Below are 24,561 nucleotides of genomic sequence, written 5' to 3'. Positions count from 1 at the left end.
GATATGATATGATATGATATGATATGATATGATATGATATGATATATGATATGATATATGATATTGAAAATTGTTTATGATATAGTGTTTCAAATCACTTTGAAATAGTGATCGACTCTTTTATATATTGCTGTATCTATATATATAATTTGAACTGGTAATGGAAATTACGGAAAAACGGCTGAACGGATTTTAATAAATGGCCCCTCATTTTGAAGCTTGGAACCCAAAGTTTTTCGGAAAAGTAGTAGTTTTCAGTGAAATGTCAATTTTCCTACATAATTTTCCTATTTTCCAAAATCCATCTGTTGTCAGTTTTGAGAACTAATTTTATCGAATCACGGCCGACTTGATTGAATTTCAGAACAAAACACACACTACAATAAACAATAGGCTATTACACGAAGGCCATGACCTGCAGGATTGCCGACATATTTAGAGCTCAATTCAATTTGTTATTAAAAACTGATTCTGCAGTGTATAACAATTTTCTGAGTACTGCTGTGTATTGGATATTCAAATCTACGAAACTGCTGTGTATTGGATATTCAAATCTACGAAACTCGAGGTGGTTTGATGACATTATTATCATTAGAAATTAAATATTATTATAGTTAATATCATGATGCATCTATTTTTCATTAATTGTACATAATATTGATGCTATATTGATGACATGAAAGTGAAACGTTTTGAGGTTATGTAAGTAAATGTAGAGAATATCTTAATTTAGATTTTCATTTCTATAATTTACTGAGTGGTTGCTATATATAACTACAAAACTTAAGTAAGATAATAATATTGTTATTAAAAATAAAATATTTTTATACTTATTAGCCCAGTGGGGTTGGGTCTTTTTCATATACTTAATGGCGGTGTAGTGTAGATATTGATATATGTCATTGTCTTCAGTATTGGCTCGACAGAGCGCAAAAATTACAGTTCCTAAGGAAAGTTCAAAAGGTATTACTTACTGATAAAATAAGAGGCCTAGAAAATTTTGTAGTCTCCAGATCATTTCAGCAAGGTCTCTTAGTAGGATAAAATGATTTTACGCTCTACATTTCAAGTTCTACATACAGCAGCTATACGAAAATGCTATTGTTCGAAAGCTTAGCAAACCTGACATTTTTTAAACTTTTGCCTACAATCCACAATGACCTGAAATAGCTACCGCTATCGTCCTGACATTGATACTTGCGTTTTCGCGTTGAAACTCAAAAACTGAAGTTGGATAGGTTCAAGAGAAAGTATTTGGCCTAAAAAAAATCCATTCAGAGGGAGTATGTTTCATTATTATGGAAGCAAATAACTACTAAAAAGACAAGTATTCTTTATTGAAAATAAATCTGAAAAATTTTTATTCGAACGTCTAACGAACTTAGTTTGCAGCAGCATTTGCTGCACAAGCCACTAGTATTATATATTGTTATTCAGGAAGATTGCGTCATATGAAATTATTCACATGTAAATAATGTTTGATCATGTAAACCTTCATTCTTTTATGATAGTGTATTAGAATAATATTGCTGTACCCTATGATATGATATGATTATATTTCTACAGCTCTTATTTATTAATGGGTTGTCACCACATCTCTGTACATCCTCATTTAGTCTCTGCGCTGCATCATTCGTTTCGTCAGAATAGAAGTGATTGTATAATTGTAAGTCGTCAGCATACATCGTAGTTCGATATTGATAAATGAATGTGTTATGTTTATTTTTAGTTACTCACAAATTTAATCCTTGTCAAAACTTTTCACGTTAAGCTTTTGTTGTAAAACCTTGCCTGAAAGTGAAATGCAAATCACGCGCCGCTGTACAAATCGTCTACCTGTGCCGCAACAAGATGGCGCAAGACGAAAACACATTCCGTGGTTTGTAGCGTGGGGCTCGTGGAGGGATATGGAGAAATCTGTTGTTTACTACACATAAAACTGAAATTGGAAATGTAAAAATTCAAGTTTGGATGTGAAATGAAATTCCTAGTTGTCTCGTCTGTTCTCCTCTAAATCGTTTTCCTCGGTTTGCCTGCAAACAACACGTTTCCCACACCACAACCCAGCACCCTCACTATATCCGAGTGTCGCGTCACTACGTAATGCCTTATGTATCTCTCACCACCTCCCAGTGACCCAAAAAATTAGGTTATATTCTTTGAACATTTGTAAATACCCCGTGTGTTTTAACAACATGACAGGCAAGGATCTACGCAAGAACAGTAGGAAGAGAGTCAATGTTTACAACTTGCACAGTTCTATTAAAATAACATTTGTGCGAGATCGTGCGTATTTGCTTGTTTTCCGCACAGAACCAATACGCGGTAAGTGTGAAATACCACATTCAGTATTCCCAACGTAACACACATAACAATTTCCCTCTTCTTACCGCTTAAGCGCGACATTCATTTTACTGCTTTAGGCTTTTAACATATTATTTTTAGAGACGTTTAACATAGTAATAATTATAAATTGGAAACTTACCACTGCAATTTCACCTAAATTGCACTGTTAATTATTGTTTTTAAATATTTGCAAAAATTAAGTAAAGTCTACTACTCCACGAAATTTATTGCATTCCTGATACAAGTAACATTAAGGAAGCCGTGAAAAAAATCAACAAGACTCCAGATGCCGATGTTATTACTGCAATATGTTATATAAATAATATTGTTAAAATATTAAAATGAAAAATAAATCATTACATAACCTTACCGTTTGTTTTAAGTTCGCATTTATAGACTGGGGGAAAAAAAAAGACAAGACGTATATCACGGCCTGCTGGAGTATAGATATTTTTGTTTTCTAAAGTTGCCGTCATTAAACAGAAACCAAGATGGAGATTTCATTGCAAATAATTAGAAATTCGTCTTTCAGGTATGTAATAAGCGATCTTCGCACAAAATAATGTACGATACACGAGCGGTATGTTTGTTTTCATGTTCTCGGAAATTGAAAAAGCTCAACTACGTTTCGCTTTTTCAATCTTTTCCTCGAACATGAAAATGTCAACATACCGCTCTTGTAACGTATATTACTATTGTGCGAGATCGTGCGTATTTGCTTGGTTTCCGCATAAACCCAATCCGCGGAAAGTCTAAAATTCCACATTCAATATTCCCAACCTAACACACATAACAATTTCCCTCTTCTTACCGCTTAAGTGACATAGGCCTATTGATTTTACTGCTTTAGGCTTTTAACATATTATTTTTAGAGACGTTCAATATAGTAATAATTATAAATTGGAAACTTACCACTGCAATTTCACCTAAATTGCACTGATAATTATTGTTTTAAAATATTTGCAAAAATTAAGTAAACTCTACAACTCCACTAAAGTTACTGCATTCGTGATGCAAGTAACATTAAGGAAGCCGTGAAAAAATCAACAAGATTTTATAGACTGGGGGAAAAAAAGAGAGACGTATATCACGGCCTGCTGGAGTATAGTAAACACAGAAAACATTTTAAAGTAACAATGTTGAAGATAGATATTTTTGTTTTGCAAATTTGCCGTCGTTGAACAGAAACCAAGATGGAGATTTCATTGCATCTAATTAGAAATTCCTCTTTCAGGTATGTAATAAACGATCTTCGCACAAAATAATGTACGATACACGAGCGGTATGTTTTCTTTCAATTCTCGGAAATTAAAAAAGCTTAACTACGTTTCGCTTTTTCAAACTTTCCCTCGAACATGAAAACTTCAACATACCGTTCTTGTACGCATATTATTATTATCTTCAAAGAAAGTCCCCTGCGGTGACTGAGTGGCCAGACCATCAACCTGTCACACAGGCGGTCCGAGTTCGAGTCCTGATCAAGCCTCGGATTTTTTCAACAGTAATAATAATAATAATAATAATAATAATAATAATAATAACAATAATAATAATAATAATGGCTTTATTTAACCTGGCAGAGTTAAGGCCGTAAGGCCTTCTCTTACACTCAACCAGGATTAAAATTGCTTACATAGTTGAACATAAAACTCGATCGGAATTAAGTAATCACATACTGATACAATTTAGGTACATAATGAGATCAAAAGAGGTAGTTACATAAAATTTACCTCATAAAATAAAAATAAACATAGTGGAATACATATTAATGTTGTTAGAATCAAATACGAATCACATAAATACAGAAGCCGGTAATTCAATAAAAAAATGTACACAGTAAAAATAAAAATAAACACATTAGTATACATATTAGTATTAGATTACAATTAAGTAGGATTTACATAATTAGCTAAACCAGAAACCGACAATTGAATAAAAAGTACCACAAAAAATAGTTTAATAGTAAAAAAACAACACAGTGGGATACATATTGGCGTTAAGTGATAAATGAACACGATTTACATTATTACACAAAAAAATAAGAAACAAAAAAATAAAATAAAAATAAATACAATGGAACACATTCCATTAAATATTTGCAACGCGTTAGGTCTGGCAACTCATCATAAGATATTTTTTTAATTTACATTTGAAGGAAATTAAAGTTCGGCAGCCCTTGACTTCAGGCGGCAGAGAATTCCAGTGACGAGAAGTAGCAACAGTGAAAGATGAAGAATAAAGAGATGATGTGTGCAGTGAAATTTCTAGCGTGTTATCATATTGTGACCGAGTATTTAAGTTATGATACCGAGAAAGACTGTGGAATCGGACAGATAAGTAAGAGGGAGTAGAGGTGTGCAAAATTCGGTATAAGAGAGAAAGGGAATGTAACTTTCTCCTCTCATTTAATATGAGCCACAATAATTTATAGAAAGAAGGCGAAATGTGTTCGTAGTAGCGGACATTACAAATGAAACGAACACACTTGTCTAGAGAAAATCAAAACTCGAGTGGGATTTAGTTGACTTTTAAACGATTAGAAGAAAGTATATAAAGATTAGAAGAAATAAAGTACTCTAACATAATAAAATATTAATTGACTTACTGAAATTCTATTTCACTAATGTCACCTTCACCAAAACGTTTGGACGGAGCCGCCATTTTCATTTGACTGTCTATGCTGTAAAGAAATGACGATCGAAAGCATGTTTTATGGTACCGTAAAGAATTTTCAGTTTGAAATGTTGGCAAACCAAGAAACAAATGGTAGGAAGGCGATAAAAACAGGAAAAAATATATAAAGATTAGAAAAAATGAAGTACTCTAATACAGCGTTTCTCAAACTATGGTCCGCGGACCACCTGTGGTCCTCGAGGTCTGCCCTTGTGGTCCTTGGAAAAAGACAGAAAAAAATTCTAACGAATTAAGTATCACACTATAGCTGAAAATCTCAGAGTTTGTGAAACATGGCAATCTCCTTTCACTTTTTTTCCCCAGTAATGACGTTTTATGAAATTTATTTACTCTACCCGTCCATCGACTTCCCACTCTACTCTCAGCAACAAAAGAGGGATTTAAACCACATTGAACGTGGTGTTTCTCGCTTTCTTTTCCCTGTACATCTGGCGCCGAGCCTGTAACCCAGCCAGGGACTACCCGAATTCATAACAGGACCGAAGTACCGAATCTTTTCATGTATTGATGATTTTCTTAATAGTTTGGCGACACCCAGTCTGCACATTGAAATGGTCACGTACTGTACGTCGTACACCAATAATAGAACATGCAAAATTGCATCTTTACTTGTTGAAAATCGGGCATGTTTCTGCAATATTTTTTTTTATTTCTGTTTTTACAGATGACTATATAAGACATTTTCTTCTATTAGCATTAACTTAATTAGTTAATACTAATATAAAATTAATTGAATTAAATTAATTTTAATTAATTATTTCTACATTAAAATGTAAGTATACTGGTATTAAAATATGCTACAAAAATTATAAATTTGCTTTCGAAGGGAACAAGAGTAAGGTGGTCCGTGTATCTCTTCTGACTTTAAAAAGTGGTCCCCACTTCAGAAAAGTTTGAGAAACGCTGCTGTAATACAATAAAATAGATATTAATTGACTTACTAAAATTCTGTTTCACTAATGTTACCTTCACCAAAATGTTTGAACAGAGCCGCCATTTTCAGTCGACTATCTATGCGGGAAACAAATGACGATCGCAATGCATGTTTTATAGTAACGTAAAGAATTTGCAGTTTGAAATGTTGGCAAACAAAGAAACAAGTGCTAGGGTAGTAATAAAAACAAATGCTAGAAAAGCGATAAAATTATACAATAAGCAGCCATGATTGGTTGAAAGACATTCTTTTGTACCGTTTTATTGACCAAAAGTAGTATGACATAGTAAAAGTGTAACAGTTATTAAAAATCCATAGGAACATGTCTTCTGGCGGAGAAGGTCGCAGTTGGAGTTTTTCTCTGGGTTTTCCCGTTTCTCCATCTTACATCATTCCGTCAACATTTCTTCATTTCGTCATCATTCCATAGCATAGGAATTTCGAATAAATTAATTCTATCCACGCTTCAATTCCATCTTGTTTCTCATTCTACGAGCTGTAAAAACAAAATAGCATGATACTGCAAGAAAATCACAATGTACTGTGGGTCAAGAGGGTGGAAGCGCATTATCTAACGAAATTTATAAGCTTGTACTTGCTATTTGGGAAAAGGAAATTGTACCAGAACAATGGAAGGAGTCCGTAATTGTACCTATCTTTAAGAAGGGGGACAAGACTAACTGTAGTAACTTTCGAGGAATATCACTTTTGTTGATATCGTACAACATTTTGTCCAATATTCTTTTGAGAAGATTAATTCCATATGTAGATGAAATTATTGGGGACCATCAGTGTGGTTTTAGGCGTAATAGATCAACTATTGACCAGATATTTTACATTCGACAGATAATGGAGAAAAAATGGGAGTATAAGGGTACAGTGCATCAGTTATTCATAGATTTCAAAAAGGCATATGACTCGGTTAAGAGAGAAGTTTTATATGATATTCTTATTGAATTTGGTATTCCCAAGAAACTAGTTCGATTAATTAAAATGTGTCTCAGTGAAACGTACAGCAGAGTTCGTATAGGTCAGTTTCTGTCAGATGCGTTTCCAATTCACTGCGGGCTAAAGCAAGGAGATGCACTATCACCCTTACTTTTTAACTTTGCTCTAGAGTATGCCATTAGGAAAGTTCAGGATAACAGAGAGGGTTTGGAATTGAACGGGTTACATCAGCTGCTTGTCTATGCGGATGACGTGAATATGTTAGGAGAAAATCCACAAACGAATAGGGAAAACACGGGAATTTTACTAGAAGCAAGTAAAGAGATAGGTTTGGAAGTAAATCCCAAAAAGATAAAGTATATATATATATATATATATATATATATATATATATATATATTATTGGGTTATTTTACGACGCTGTATCAACATCTAGGATATTTAGCGTCTGAATGATATGAAGGTGATAATGCTGGTAAAATGAGTCCGGGGTCCAACACCGAAAGTTACCCAGCATTTGCTCGTATTGGGTTGAGGGAAAACTCCGGAAAAAAACCTCAACCAGGTAACTTGCCCCGACCAGGATTCGAACCCTGGTTTCGCAGCCAGAAGCGCTGACCGTTACTCCACAGGTGTGGACTGACAAAGTATATGATTATGTCTCGTCACCAGAATATTGTACGAAATGGAAATATAAAAATTGGAAATTTATCGTTTGAAGAGGTGGAGAAGTTCAAATATCTGGAAGCAACAGTAACAAATATAAATGATACTCGGGAGGAAATTAAACACAGAATAAATATGGGAAATGCGTGTTATTATTCGGTTGAGAAACTTTTATTATCCAGTCTGCTGTCGAAAAATCTGAAAGTTAGAATTTATAAAACAGTTATATTACCGGTTGTTCTGTATGGTTGTGAAACTTGGACTCTCACTTTGAGAGAGGAACATAGGTTAAGGATGTTTGAGAATAAGGTTCTTAGGAAAATATTTGGGACTAAGAGGGATGAAGTTACAGGAGAATGGAGAAAGTTACACAACACAGAACTGCACGCATTGCATTCTTCACCTGACATAATTAGGAACATTAAATCCAGACGTTTGAGATGGGCAGGGCATGTAGCACGTATGGGCGAATCCAGAAATGCATATAGAGTGTTAGTAGGGAGGCCGGAGGGAAAAAGACCTTTAGGGAGGCAGAGATGTAGATGGGAAAATAATATTAAAATGTATTTGAGGGAGGTGGGATATGATGATAGAGAATGGATTAATCTTGCTCAGGATAGGGACCAATGGCGGACTTATGTGAGGGCGGCAATGAACCTCCGGGTTCCTTAAAAGCCAGTAAGTAAGTACTGTAAGAAAGTCAACTGAAGGTCTTTTACGAAAATATGATTTTACTATCGTCATGGCATTAATGATATTATGGGAGCTACAGAGTGATAACATTATTGTGCTAGTGATGGTGTTAATGTATATTATGGTGTTGCAGATCATTTTAACAATGATGATCGCGATCGTTGTAGTGGTAATGAAGAAAGCAACTCATATGCGAAAACCATTTCTTTTCCATAGATATAAATATTTTGTTTCTTTATATTCCAAACATTCCCTCCCTCTAGTGCAGAATAAATCATTTATGGCAGCAAGTCATAAAATAGCGTCATAAAATTTTATCACCTGTGTCAGCAATGAAGGAACTACAAAAAATGTCGATATACAATCGTGTATATCGATTGTACTATGTATTATTTTGCTGCATTGCATCATCATCTAAATTCTGAGTGTAGTGCATAAAACACAGACTAGTATGCCGGATCCTCAATTACATACAAATAAAATTTATATTACACATAAAAAGTTCAAATTTATTTACTCGTATATCTTCCTTGTACTACTGTATTTAACCAAGAGTACAAAGTACCTATGGACGGAAAAATGCACACATCAATATAAGCAAACAGCTAGTGTCTACATTCCATATAAAAGACCGAGTTACAATGCTGAGCAATCGAAGTGAATTTTGAGATGGTCATTTGAACGGTAGTGACGACACTTTAATTAAGAATAAAATAGTAATATGCGTTACAAGAGCGGTATGTTGATGTTTTCATGTTCGAGGAAAAGATTGAAAAAGCAAAACGTAGTTGAGCTTTTTTAATTTCCGAGAACATGAAAACAAACATACCGCTCGTGTATCGTACATTATTTTGTGCGTAGATCATTTATTACATACCTGAAAGAGGAATTTCTAATTATTTGCAATGAAATCTCCATCTTGGTTTCTGTTCAATGACGGCAACTTTGGAAAACAAATATATCTATCTTCAACATTATTCCTATAAAATGTTTTCTCTGTTTACTATACTGCAGCAGGCCGTGATACACGTCTGTCTTTTTTTTCCCCCAGTCTATGATGAGTCTGAAATCTTGTTGATTTTTCACGGCTTCCTTAATGTTACTTGCATTACAAATGCAGTAACTTTTGTGGTGTTGTAGAGTTTACTTAATTTTTGCAAATATTTAAAAACAATAATTAACAATGCAATTTAGGTGAAATTGCAGTGGTAAGTTTCCAATTTATAATTATTACTATATTGAACGTCTTTAAAAATAATATGTTAAAAGCCTAAAGCAGTAAAATGAATATGACGCTTAAGCGGTAAGTATAGGGAAATTGTTATGTGTGTTACGTTGGGAATACTGAATGTGGTATTTCACACTTACCGCGTATTGGCTTTGTGCGGAAACCAAGCAAATACGCACGATCTCGCACAAACTTATTTATTCACAATTGATATACGCCTACTTATAGTTATTCTTAAAAATAATATCTTCAAGTATCACTTACCGTCGTCACACCTCTGGAAGGCAACGATTGCCATCCACAACGTCGCTTTACTCTAAGCTTCTAATTGACTACTCTACAGCTATTATAGTAACATTATTTCTAAAACGTATCTTTTTCAGTGGTTCTTTCATCTTAGGGAACATTTTACTAATCTGTATAAACTGAATGATGAAGCCACCCATACAATGGAACCTCAATAAGTTATTAATGATACACCAACTGAGACATCCGACTCTGATATAGAAACAGCTTTAACTAAACTAAAAAACAGGAAGCCACCAGGTCCAGATCGAATTTATATTGAGCTAATTAAATATGGAGGACAACAATATTGTGACAGCTGCAACGGGGTTCAAACACGCGTCCGACAGGGCGCGCGGCAAACGAAACGCTGGTACGGGGAGTATCTGCATGCTGAAGGGCAGAGGGGGTGTATTACGTCAACGCGACGAGGGGAGGCTGCGCGCGCAGCTGCTACTTGCGGAGTGAAGGGGGGACGGACCATCCCGAATCTTCTAGAGGAGTCCGTCGAAGCAGCAGCGTTCGAGATGATTCGAGAATGGACACACGCGTGGAACTTTCCAGGCTACGTCGCTGTGGTTATAAAAGAAGAAACGCGAGGGAAATCAGACAGAGTGTGATTCATGATTAGTTCAGTGAGTAAGCCAGTGAACAGAGCAAGCCAGTCTTGTGTACCGGAGTTCGACTTGAGTGTGCGTCCGCAACTGTGTCAGCATCCGAAGGCCTGAGTTCGAGTGCAGTGGACCGCAGTTGGAGGGACCTGAGTTCGAGTACAGTGGACTGTCTCTGAAGGTCTGTCGTTCGAGATACTGTGAACTCTAGTGACTGAGCTAGAAGAACTGTGAACTGAGAACTGACAGTTCTGATTTGTAAATAGTGCTTTGTAAATATTAGTTAAGATTAACAGTTCATTGTTGTTCGTAATAGTCCAAGTAAATTGTCATTGTCGTCAGTGGAGTGCACTAACGAATACTGTGTTACTGTGTGGAGAGTAAATCCTATTGTTGGGATAATAAAGTTACATTATTGTTGAGTTGAAATAAATTTACAATATTATTCAAAGAATTTACTAAGCTTTTGAAGAAGACAATTATAAACATGGAGATTCTAGATAGATGGAAGATTACTGTACTTATACCTGTATATAAAAAGCGAGACAAGACAGATCCCGATAACTATTGAATTCAGCATTGAAACTCACAATAAAAATCATAACACAAAAAATGCACGAAATTATAGAATTATCGGACGAACAACAGGGATTCCGCAGAGGTAAGTTTTGCACAGATGCAATATTTATTGCTAAACAAATTGCAGAAAAGGCTTTAAAATTTAATAAGACTGCTTTTATATGTTTTATTGACTTGGCAAAAGCTTTGATAAGGTTAGACTACTAGATGTAGTGCATATTTTATATAAGAGGAATTTCCTCGAATCTCTAATAAAATAGGCCTATAGGTAATGAAATTAATATCAAAGTGAATAAAACAACAGCTGGTAGCATAAATGCAGGAAATGGAATAAGTCAGGCTGACTCATTAAGCCCGTTGCTTAAGATGAAGATGAAGAAGAAATTGGAAAGAATGGAAATTAGAATGGAAGATGATATTGACTGCGATACAAGAAACAGAAGAGCTGGAGAGTGTTGGTTGAATGAACTTGGAAAGAATGGAGATTAGAATGGAAGATGATATTGACTGCGATACAAGAAACAGAAGAGCTGGAGAGTGTTGGTTGAATGAACTTGGAAAGAATGGAGATTAGAATGGAAGATGATATTGACTGCGATACAAGAAACAGAAGAGCTGGAGAGTGTTGGTTGAATGAACTTGGAAAGAATGGAGATTAGAATGGAAGATGATATTGACTGCGATACAAGAAACAGAAGAGCTGGAGAGTGTTGGTTGAATGAACTTGGAAAGAATGGAGATTAGAATGGAAGATGATATTGACTGCGATACAAGAAACAGAAGAGCTGGAGAGTGTTGGTTGAATGAACTTGGAAAGAATGGAGATTAGAATGGAAGATGATATTGACTGCGATACAAGAAACAGAAGAGCTGGAGAGTGTTGGTTGAATGAACTTGGAAAGAATGGAGATTAGAATGGAAGATGATATTGACTGCGATACAAGAAACAGAAGAGCTGGAGAGTGTTGGTTGAATGGTAGAGGAAAACGGGAGTACCCAGAAAAAATCCCTCTGAAACGTCTTTGTCGGCCACAAATTGCATCACAACTTGGCCGGGAATCGAACCCGGCCACCTGGAAGGAAGACCAGTACCCTATCACTTGACCACAGATGCTGTACTTAGTTCATTCAACCAATTGTCTCACGTCTACATTTTCGCACAGATAACGGCATTATAGGACTATTACGAATTGTCAAAATGGTATTTACTAATTTCACTGCTGAAATCAATGCTTATTGAAAGTTAAATCGAAACTGAAAAATCAAGCATAGGCATTATCATGTCCAGCCAGTTTCTAGAAGCTGACATCTACAAATAGCCACATTCTTTGGTAAGACTGGAGTAAAAACATCGCTTCAACAGCATAAGAAAAATAATTATGAAAGAGGATATGCAAATTTCTATTCTTCTGGCGACAATCATATCAACGTGTCCTTGGTTTGCATTCAGACGCCCCTAGAACACGTCCACAATAGAACAGCATTCAAAATTGATATACAGGGTGATACATGAAGATTTACTGTTCTTTACAGAGCTTATTTTCGAAGACATTCTGAGCGAAAATTTCATATAAACATTTGTCCTAATCACAATATTTTCGAAGTTGCATTAATTTGAAGTTGTTAGTAAAATACCTTTTTTCTTTAGTTTTACGGGTAATAAAATATTACAAATAGATTATGAATTATTCACAAGTATGATTTCTTTAATCGGCTAGTTTTCTGAAGCTAAAAATGTGTTGTCAATTGCTTTGTACAAATTTTATTTTTCAATTTGTAACTAAAAATGACATCATTCTTACGCACTTATCACAAAAATTGTTACAAATCATACGACTTTAGGAACTTGATACTTTACAGTTTAATTCTGCATCCTAATGTACAGTCTTAAATAATTTACAGGAGTGGCGTGATTTGTAACAATTGTGATAAATGAGTAAGAAAAATATAAATTTGTAGTTAAGAATCGAAAAAAAAAATCTGCACGAAGCAACTATGGAATTCAAAACACATTTTTAGCTTGAGAATACTAGCTAATTAAAGAAATGATACTCATGAATAGTTCTGTGGTCGGGAGGAGAAAGGTCTTAAGTCAATTGTTCTTTTTTTTTTTTTTTTTTTTTTAATGAGATTTTTATATATTCTGAAAGGGAAACAATTCCCTACAATCTGGTAAAACGGTTAAAGTCAAATAAGACTCCTGACTGGATTTATAGAGTGTTACCAAATGTCCTAAGTACTTTTTAAATCGAGCACACACAGAATAAAAGACTTAAGGATATTTAATACTTTATTCCTTACAAACCATCACATGTTTACTTTCTATGCTTCCCTATTAAAAAGGTCTAACTTGTATTTTAGCTATTTTATCACATACTGATGCCCTTTCCTTTTAAAACTTTAAGCACCAGGGTAAACAGTCCTATGATTGTTTAAGACCCATTTTGCATTCCTAATAATTTGCATTTCTCATTTATTTTGACATGAAAAAGGTCTTATATTTAATAGTCCCTTCTTCTCAGTTTGAGTTGTAGTCTTAAAAGGGCTTAACTGCGTTTTTTTGGAAATAATCTAGAAAATTGTTAAATGAGCAACATAACCTATTTTAGAAGAAATATAAACAAATAATATCCATGAAAACTCTCTTAATTAAAAAAAACTCTATAACTGACACCAATTTCAATCTTTCTACTGCTTTCCTGAAAAGTATAAAATTTTTACTTAAGACCTTTTTCCTCCCGGCCACAGAGTTCATTCTTTATCTGTAATATTTTTTCACTCTTAAAACTCAAGAATAACGGTATTTTACAAACAACTTCAAATTAGTGTAACTCTGAAAATATTGAAATTAGGACAAATGTTTATATAACATTTCTTGCTCAGAATGTCTTCGGAAATAAGCTCCGTAAGGGTCGGTAAATCCTCGTGAATCACCCTGTATAATTAAATGATTCTTCCTGAAATTATTCGTGAAATTCAATATTAATATTACATTTTTAGAGTCTACATTCGTATGAAAGAAACGAACATGATGGAAACTGTAAGACAAGATGGCATCTGACTCATATAAATGATTGGAATGACCTACCTGCAGCGGTCTTTGAGGGCTGTCCTTCCTTAAGGAGATTCAAGAATAATTTAAAAAGTTGTATATAAAGTGCAAATTAAAATTAAGGTGACATTCAACATTTAATTTTTTTAAGGTGACATGTATTTATCTAGGCTGACGAGTTTACTTCCTTGGTTTGAATTGTAAACTATTTAAAACTAGCGTGTAAGAGGGCCTTAGACTAGAAATGTTTAGTTTAAATGTAGTTCTGTTTATAAGTATGCATAAGGATGTAATTATTTGACTTATTTGAACTGATGTATCAGTGAAGCGAGGTGAGTCAGTGAAGTTATGGTTTTACAGTGCAGTGAATAGTTCCGATCAGTGATAATTTATAGCGTCAATGAAATGTGTTCTATAGTGTCAGTGAAATGAGTTACAGAGTGTCAGTGAAATGTGTGCTAAAGTGTCAGTGAAATGCGTCATAGTGCCACTACAGGGAATGAGATGAGAGTAAAGTGAAAGACTATTGAAACTTATGTAGGACCTATAGATAATTATGTAGGTTGTGTTGTAAAATTAGGTATTTTATTTTATGTTTTATTATTATTGTGTTAAATTGTATTGTGTATTATTATTGTATTGTGTGTAAAATTGTATATGTGTTGTAAAACTGTATTGTGTATTGTAAATTTTATTGTGTATTGGTTATCATTTTATTGTGTATTGTTTATATTGTATATACCACTGCCACCGGGTGCTTGCCCACTTGCAGTGTAAATAAATACATACATACATATATTAGGAGCATTTTTTTATAAGGAATAAGAGGTGAATTCTCTGAAATGTAAGGAGGAACAAAATTATCAAGGAGGTCTGAGTGTTCCGCTAGGCACGTTCAAAGCAGATAAGATAACTAATTCAAGGGACTAAGTCCGGGGCTCTAGTTAAAGAAAACGCGACGCCATTCCACTTGTTAGATTAATGAAACGCATTTGAATTTAGCGCCTGATAGCAGCAGCCGCATATCCGTCGTGTTCCAATTATTGGGCTCTCCTGTTCGTTTCGTCTGATCCCCGCTCCCATCAGGGCGATATCCCGCCGAGTCCCAATTACCCAATAGGTAAGATCTGGTGAAGGAGCTGTCGTAACGGTAGGCTGTGCTTCACATCCTAAACCTGCATCAATGTGTCGAAACTTTTCTATCACAAGTTAAGTATTTAGGCATAATTTTCGATAATAATTTTTAAAATGGAACCAACACATTAATTACCATTGTAATGAATTACGTAAAATAGTATATTATTTTGTTTTATTGAGGAATTACTTATCAATAAGTTTATTACGCACAATATATTTAACTTTGTGCGAGATCGTGCGTATTTGCTTGGTTTCCGCACAAAACCAATCCGCGGTAAGTCTAAAATTCCACATTCAGTATTCCCAACCTAACACACACAACAATTTCCCTCTTCTTACCGCTTAAGTGACATATTGATTTTACTGCTTTAGGCTTTTAACATATTATTTTTAGAGACGTTCAATATAGTAAGAATTATAAATTGGAAACTTACCACTGCAATTTCACCTAAATTGCACTGTTAATTATTGTTTTTAAATATTTGCAAAAATTAAGTAAATTCTACAACTCCACTGAAGTTACTGCATTCGTGATGCAAGTAACATTAAGGAAGCCGTGAAAAAATCAACAAGATTCCAGACTCATCATAGACCGGGGCGAGGGGAAGACAGACATATATCACGGCCTGCTGGAGTATAGTAAACACAGAAAACATTTTAAAGCAACAATGTTGAAGATAGATATTTGTGTTTTGCAAATTTGCCGTCATTGAACAGAAACCAAGATGGAGATTTCATTGCAACTAATTAGAAATTCCTCTTTCAGGTATGTAATAAACGATCTTCGCACAAAATAATGTACGATACACGAGCGGTATGTTTTCTTTCAATTCTCTGATATTAAAAAACCTCAACTACGTTTCGCTTTTTCAGACTTTTCCTCGAACACGAAAACTTCAAGATACCGCTCTTGTAACGTATATTACTATTATTTCAATCGATAATTATGTATGGAATTATAAGATGGAGTAGCTCATTTAAATCCAATTTTAATCCACTTTATTTATTACAGAAGAAAATAATTAAAATATGTCTTCATAAACCTATTGATTTTCCATCTCAAAATTTGTTTTTAGACTTTAATGTACTTAACGTAAGACAAATTTATTATATTGTACTAATAAAATTCATACACAAAAATTCGAAATAATTTTGAATTGTATTCTCATAGTTATGAAACAAAAGGTATGAATTCTTTAAGATTGTTTGAACCAAAATGCAACACTGTTACAGTATTTAATCATAGTAGTAATTTAGGCCCAAGAATATATAACAAATTTACATTTAAATATCCTAATCTTGTCAATTCTAATATTTATAGTATTAAATTTAAAAAGTTATGTATGGATTTTATAAAAATTGAAAAATTGTAAATTTAAATTTATATACTATAATTGAATAGTAGACATAAGACAAATTGTATTGTATAATTATTAATTTCAATTCAGTAATCCACCCCTGAGCACGAGTTCTACTCTTTCAGGGGCGAGCTAAAGTTTTTCTGTATATATTATATTTTATGTTACAATTATTAGCAAAATAATAAATAAATAAATAAATAAATAAGTCAATAAATAAATAAATAAACAAAATAACGCCATAGTGCATAATTCTTTTCACACATAGCCTATATTTTCCCATTTTTCAAACAAGAGGTGTCATTTAGGAAGAGGGGCCCCACCCAGCTTAAGATTTTAAATAAATGTAGAGTAGTACTACCGACACTTAACAAAAAGATGTGAGAAATATTCCAAGTTTGTAAACATTAAAAAATAAAAGACGAGATTTGTTGGGCTAATTCAGAATGTTTGTGGTAATGCCTTAATGATCCAGCAGTGTACCAGAAAATATAGTGTTCTTATCCACTGCATAGATAAAAGTTTATATTTTTCAGCGTACATAGTAAATTTATGAAGACTAACATGAAAATACTACACGAGAATTAACTAAGATTCTTACTATTATTTGGAGACTGTACGTGCAAGCAAACTCGTGTCCTTCGGAATATATCATTCTTACTTTACTGCTTTCAATTTTACGATTTGTGATCAGCATGGGATGTGATCAGGCTTATAGTTTGCCGCTTTCTTAATACCTGACCACCTGATTAAATATTTTTTCTGGGTAGTGATGCCTGAAAGATTAAAGAATTTCAATATGAAAATTTATTTCAATATTTCTAAGCTTTTAGTGAACACATTTTCATGGTTATACAATCGATCATTCTGCATTCAGTAGTACAGAGTGGACCGCTCGAATGTACCTAATTTCAATTGTATGTGACTGGTGAACGGTTGAAGATAGAACCTTACGGTAACGTTTATATGAAAGGAAAACTCTACAAGTTTCGAATCCTGTCGGTAGATGGTGCGGAGACACGGCTTCTTTTCGTAGATTGTATCGATGGTCAAAATGGTGACACCGCAGATGAAAGCGCAAACTGTGTTGTGGTATGCGGAGTTTAAATCAATTGTTAGAGTTCAAAGGGAGTATCAGTGAGTGTTTAACCGTGATGCTCCAACTGCTAAAAGCATTAAGAAGTGGCACGATACATTTTTAGCTACAGGATCGGTGTTGAAGAAGCATGGTGGTGGTCGTAGAACATCCGACGAAATGGTTGCAAATGTTCAAGCCGCGTATGAGGGAAGCCCGCGGAAGTTATTGAGAAGAGCTTCAAGTACCAAAATCAACATTGCAACGAATTTACCACAAAAGGCTCAAACTGTACGCATACAAAGTGCAGTTAATGCAACGTCTGAGCCAGATGACAAATCCAAACGAATGGATTTCGCCAATACGATGCTAGACCGTCTCGGCGCTGATCCTGATTTTATGTCCAAGATTTTCTTCTCGATTTCTTTCTCTGGGGCTACGTCAAAGATAAAGTGTACGCCACCCGAGTCAGAGACCTTCGTGATCTTCGGGAGCGCATCATAGAGGCTATTGAGAGCATTCCAGAAGACATGCTCCAACGTGCTTGGCAAGAAATCGTTCATCGCCTCGATATCGCCACAGTGACAGCTGGAGCTCACGTAGAGATACGGTGATGTGCATATCGAAACTTGTTGAGTTTTCCTTTCATATAAACGTTACCGTAAGGTTCTATCTTCAACCGTTTACCGGTATACAATTTAAATTAGGTACATTCGAGCAGTTCACCCTGTATAAAAGTCAACTAATTAGTTTTGTATCCAAGTGTAAAAGAAAGGCTCTAACTGATAACCTGTTTTCCCACTTTGGTAATTGTACCTCATTCTTCACTCATAAGTCTTGTTTTTTTTTTTAATTATCAAGTAATGTAGATATAGGCTATTGTAAATTATAAGGCAAAATTAGTTAAAAATTAGTGAAACAGAAAAAATATTAAACTTTGATTAACAATTTCTGCAATTTTTTCAATGAATATAGCCTATATTTTCTTCTCATGTCGTGTATGTGGTATGTATGAACCCGTAAGTCTAGTTTTAGAACATAGACTGCAGAAAACACTGTAAAAATTTCATTTAAATATATTCAGTAACTTCAGAGAAAAATGCACTTCAGTTTGAAAAAAAAAAATATATAGCCTATATTATATGCTTTCTTTGGTATCTTCACGATGCACGTTGTACAGTTCACTTATCATAATCATCATCATCCTTTACATAGGTTTAGACCTGTTGTCTTCTTTCTATGTAAAATATTATGAAGCAGGTGACTGATTTTAAGCTTTCGTTTTTTTAAGAGTAGCGTATGAAACTTCCGATCATTTTTTTTTTTTTTTTTTTTTTACAATTAACAACTTCGTCATATTTTTCGAAGTATTAGATTTGCATGAAATAGTAGATGTTTTCTCGTAAGTGTCTTAATGATACTTGCATTTAATGAGCAAAAAAAATTATTGGTATAAAACTTACAGTCAATTACAATTTCCAACTTTGTATTTTTTTACAATGAGAGCTAGCCTATATAAAAGTTCAATGCCTTTAGATTTTGAGAACCATCATAAAGCACGCTTTTCAGTTCAGGAATTTCAGGATGTTCACTAAACGTCAAGTCAAGCTAAACGACACAATAATCTCTTTTGCTTCCTGTGTTAAAAATCTTGGAGTTTGCTTTGATAAGCATTTAAACTGGAATAACCAAGTAACCCATATTACCAAAAAAGTGTTTTCCATACTACATTCCTTAAACAGCATTCGAAAATTCCTTCCGCTATCACTCAAGAAAATACTAGTGGAAACACTAGTAATGCCCCACTTCGATTATTGTGATTTTCTACTGACTGACCTCAATGTCAACCAGTCGCAAAAATTAAGTGTTCATAATTCTTGTGTTCGCTTCGTCTGCGATGTCCGTCGCGCTGACCACATTACCCCGTCCTTCCAAACTCTAAACTGGCTACTGCTTAACGAACGTAGAAATTTTCATTCTCTTGTTCTCCTTTTCCAAGTCCTTCACACCTCTACACCTACCTACCTTGCCTCCCGTTTCAGTTACCTGTCATCATATCATAATCTCTTCACGCGCACGCAAAATAGCCGCATACTAGCCATACCAACACATAAGACATCATCGTATTCATCATCATACACAATCTCGCTCTCGCGCTTGTGGAATACCCTACCCAGTGACATCAGAGACTGTCGGAATTTAGTAGCGTTCAAAGCAAGCTTATTAAGCATTTTCTTAGTGCGTAGAGTAGGTTTAATTTTTACTTAATCAATAAAAGAAAAGCTTCTCTCTTCTTAATTTTTACAATAAACTGTCTAGCTTTTATTAATCAGTTAATCTTTTAGTACTTCGATTTTTATTGTATTTGTAAATTTAATATTAATTGTAATTATAATTGTAATTGTATTCTTAATATTGTAGTTGTAATCCCCTGGTAGAGGGGATGAGAAGGCCTGATGGCCTTACCTCTACCAGGTTAAATAAATAAATAAATAAATAAATAATAAACAGGACATAATGCACTACACCATTAGTAAGTCACAACTGAGGTTCGAAATTTTTACTGGAACTAAATAAAAATAGAGTAGTTTTCGTAATATTGAAATTGTGCGTTATATTTTCAAGTTTACCAGTAACTTATCTCTTTGGAAATCGCATGTATCTCATATTATATTTTATCAACAGTGTACATGTTCATTTGACTTCTAAATGAAAATATGAAAGAAAAACTCGTTATATCGAGTTAAGGCTGGTTCACAATAAACCGGAAACGAGAATTGGAACGAAAACGAAAACGGTAAAATTGTTAAAATGTGTACATTTAAATGAGAGCATTCACAATTAACGAAAAGCTTGCCGGAGCCCAGGATCGGGAACGGAGAGTTGGCCAAGTTTCAACTTTGGCGTTCACGTTTCCGATCACAGCCCACTAGATTCATTCTATTGCCATCTTAAAGCTATTTTGTCGTCATATATTTTGTAGCAAGAAGACCGTGACATAACCTATGCATTGTTTTGTTCTGTGCTGTGCATCATGGAGCAAGTTTTATTTGATGAGATTCTAATATTGAGTGTTGAGGAAAATCCTCACGTTTACGATAAGCGGCGCGTCTCGAATAAAGATGAGAAAATGAAGGAGAATACGTGGCTTTCAATAGCTGCATCTTTGAACACCGATCGTAAGTGAATCATATTTTATTACTGTATTGGTTGTATTACACACTACATAGTCATACTTCAATTCAATAACTATTGTTGTGTTCATTTTTGTTCTATTACAAATGTTTCTTCTCTAAGTAGACCTATTTTACGTTATGGTAGACTTAAAATAGGTTGTGATAATGAAGATACATGAGCATATTTATAGCACCGCACCTAATGAAATCTTTCAGTTGAAATTTCGAAGTTGGTTAACCTTTGTGTATGTTGGCTGCCTTGTACTGATAGTTAACGCCATTGGTCAATTATACACAAATAACATCAGAATGCGTAATATCGACTTTACATATCGTTATTGACATGCATATCGATATGCATAGTCGTCTACGTTCTCGGTTTATTGTAAATCAAAAATTTTCATATTCACGTCCTCTGCTTCTCGTTTTCATTCTGGTTCTCGTTCCCGGTTTATTGTGAACCAGCCTTTACGCTATTTCCCTAGTTACATCTCACGATATGCCGTAGTGTTTAATGTATTCAGTTAATTGACTGAGCCTTGAGGTTATGCAGCACGCACAAATCGTGTTCATAACACGCTTACCATGATGTTTCCTGACTGATCCAAAGACATGTTCTCCTCTCCATCATCCCTCGACGATCTGGAGCTGACAGACGCGTCTGCCTTCGATTGAGCATTGTTATGTAGATGACTGGTGACTACACCACTGCGATATATGGCTACGACGTGGAGAACGTTAAGGGCTCACAATACAGAGACATAGTTGCTGCACATATGGAAAATATCAAGAAAACAGTTGCAGAATTTTAATTCGATTTGTGGTGAGGTGTTATTCTGGAATTATTACAAATGTAAACGAAATTACAGATACTGTCTCATATCATAAGTAATGTCGGGTTTGGAGCAAAATTTTTGTTAGAGTGTTTTGTGACAAGAAATGTATCTAATCTTCAAGGTAAAGCCCATTAAAGTCCATGGTTTTGACCCACTTTTCAGTAAGATTTGTTATCTCGCGACTTTACCAGCTTCTATATTGAGGGAAAGAAGACAGAGGACGGACACTGCAAAGTTTTCTTTTCTCAATCGTACTATCAGGGACTGGAATGCTTTACCTGCAGACTTACTAAAGGCTTTACCAACAACCAAAAACGTATTTAAAAATAGGCTTAAGGACTTTACTAATAGACGGTAATTATACACAGTATTTAAAAGGTGTAAATGATATTTTGTTATTGAAGTGTTGTATCAGTGAAGAATTATGTTGTGTCAGTGAAGTGTGTTGTGTAAGTGAAACGTGTTCCTGTCAGTGAAGCTTTATAGTTTATAGTGGCAGTGCAAAGTATTTGAACAGTGAAATGTTTTTGAAGTGTTAGTGAAATCAGCATAGAATCAGTGAAATGTGTCGTAGTTCCAGTGCAGTGAGTGAGTTGACAGCGCAATGAGTGTAATGTGGAAAGGTACTTGTGCAGATATGAACATATCATACTCGTGGGTTTTAGTTCGAACTTAGGTTTAAGATACAAATTAGATTTATTTTAAATGTTATTTTAAGTGATCGTGCTTCATTTAATTTAGGATATTCCCTTTTATTATTATTATTATTATTATTATTATTATTATTATTATTATTATTATTATTATTATTATAAATTATTGTTAGTATTAATTATTGGTATTATTAACTGTATTTTTAATTAATTGTGTTTATTATGGTCGTTATTGAGTGTAATTAGTTACCACTGCCTCCGGGTATATACCCATTGCAGTGTGAATAAATACATACATAGTCCCGTCGCTCTAATTTCCGGCAGCCAATCACGTTTCAGGTCGGCTACATTTAAACGTGTGCGTCTTGCGATTCGCTAATGAAGATATTAAGCATTTTCTAAGGCTGGATAAATACTTAATATAATCGCCCGCCATTTTGGCTCTTTCGTTGGCATTCGCCGAAAGCACACGAGCACATTATTTGCCTCTCTATTATTTCCTGAATTACAGTGCGTTTGATTTATTATCATAGGAGCTACGACATGATAATGTTTAACGGTGTGGCAAATAGATTCCTAGTCTGATGGCTCAGCAACGAAAGAACAAAAATGGCGAACGATACTACCTACCTAGACTTTATAGAGCCTTGACTTCCTAAGACGTAAGCAAAGAGGAGTAGTCACGCCGGGAATAACAGCGTCGCGACTATAGTTGTTGATGCGAAGAATTCGGCGATACCCATTTCAACAGCTTCCAAATTTGGAAATGTCTTCCACACAGGAAGTGGACCATGAATCGAAACAGATGGCGCAAGATGCAGAGTGTTGTATCTTTGTATCTTCTTCCGTCTATGTTGTAAAAACATAGCTAGTTCTAACAAGGAAACAAAGCTTTTCGGATCTATGTCCGTAAATTATAAGATATTTTTATTCTCTAGCGGTCTTACTAATAAACCGTGTATAGTTTTTATACGAGACTTGTGCAACGTTGAGACACAAAACGTTACTAATAAACAATGCATAAGCGATGGATGTGTAAACAATCTGTAACTATACAATGGGAATTGCTTTGCAGTAGTTATATACACGAAACCCCTTGTTTAAGCGTTGCACATAGAGAAAAAATGGCCGCCTCTCTAACAGCCGTTCGTATCGACTGTCATTTTAAGATGATGGATGCCTTGTAACTACAGAAGAACACACCAAAGAGCATAGAATAAGTAGAAAATTATTGCTGTAGCTTGTACTCTTTGACCAAAATATAGTGTGGTAATCGATCAGAGCCAGTTGTACTATCGATTCTTAACACGGCACACTAGAGCGCTCTACCGGATGCAATAAAGAACCTCAGATATTCTAATACCTTTCGTAATGAAGTAATGACGAAACTATGACGTAGCTGTGTTAACAGTTATACTGTTTTACACGACGTATGTAGTGATTATTAGTAAGGAATTTACACACGACTTATAAACAAGCTAATCATTGTATAAGTATAAGACAGTTAAACGTCTGTATATAGAGTTTTTATTAGTAAGACCGTTAATGTCAGAAAGCTTTTAGTTACACCCTGCATAATGAGCAATTTCATCAAGAATTCTCAAACTCACTTTGTCAAAATACTTCGATATCAACAATTCAATATTGACTTTAGATCACGGCGCAACTAACGAAGCATCCTTTAATAACTGATTAAAACTTGATCATTTTTAAGTTTTTTTTTTTAGATTATGTAGTGCAGTGGAAGGAAAGGTCATACCAACACGATATGAAAGAAGAGATGCATTTTAAGAGCTCACTTTTCAGAATTAATTGAAATTTGCTTTCTTTACTGAAATAATTTCCTAAATAGGGGTAAAGATTTCAGACCTCAGGAGTTAAGTAATAAAGATTTCATAATCTGAAAGAAACAACTACTGTCTTATGACTTGTAAATTCACATGGTTATTTTAAGATTATTTTGTTCAAAGCATACACTTTTATTTAATTAGTTTCCATTTGATACACGTCATTGTATTTCAGATTAGTTTTAGTGCATGATCAGTATCTTAGTTTTAGAAAGTAAGAAAATATACAGAAAGCAAAGTCAGAAGAAAAAATATATAATGTTGGTTGAGGGTATTCTAAAGAGAATATGGTTCTTTTTATACTAATGCATAGAATTTGTTCCTAAGGTTAAGTATTCTTGAAACACATTTGTGGAAATTAGAAGTGACAAAACAAAAAAAAAAACTACAAAATTTATGTTTTTTAAATAATTCAGAGTTACAGTTCAAGTAGGATAAATGAG

The 24,561-nt window shown here is 34.4% G+C and overlaps 1 protein-coding gene across 2 annotated transcripts in view; it reads right to left on the bottom strand.

Moving 5' to 3' along the window:
- nAChRbeta2 (nicotinic acetylcholine receptor beta2) overlaps positions 1-24,561 on the bottom strand; it is a 331,852-nt gene that overhangs the window by 105,981 nt on the left and 201,310 nt on the right. The window lies entirely within an intron of this gene.

Source organism: Periplaneta americana, chromosome 1 (assembly GCF_040183065.1).
Source record: "Periplaneta americana isolate PAMFEO1 chromosome 1, P.americana_PAMFEO1_priV1, whole genome shotgun sequence".
NCBI lineage: Eukaryota > Metazoa > Arthropoda > Insecta > Blattodea > Blattidae > Periplaneta > Periplaneta americana.
Note: the sequence above shows the minus strand (reverse complement) of the source record. Positions and strands in the feature narration are given on the sequence as shown.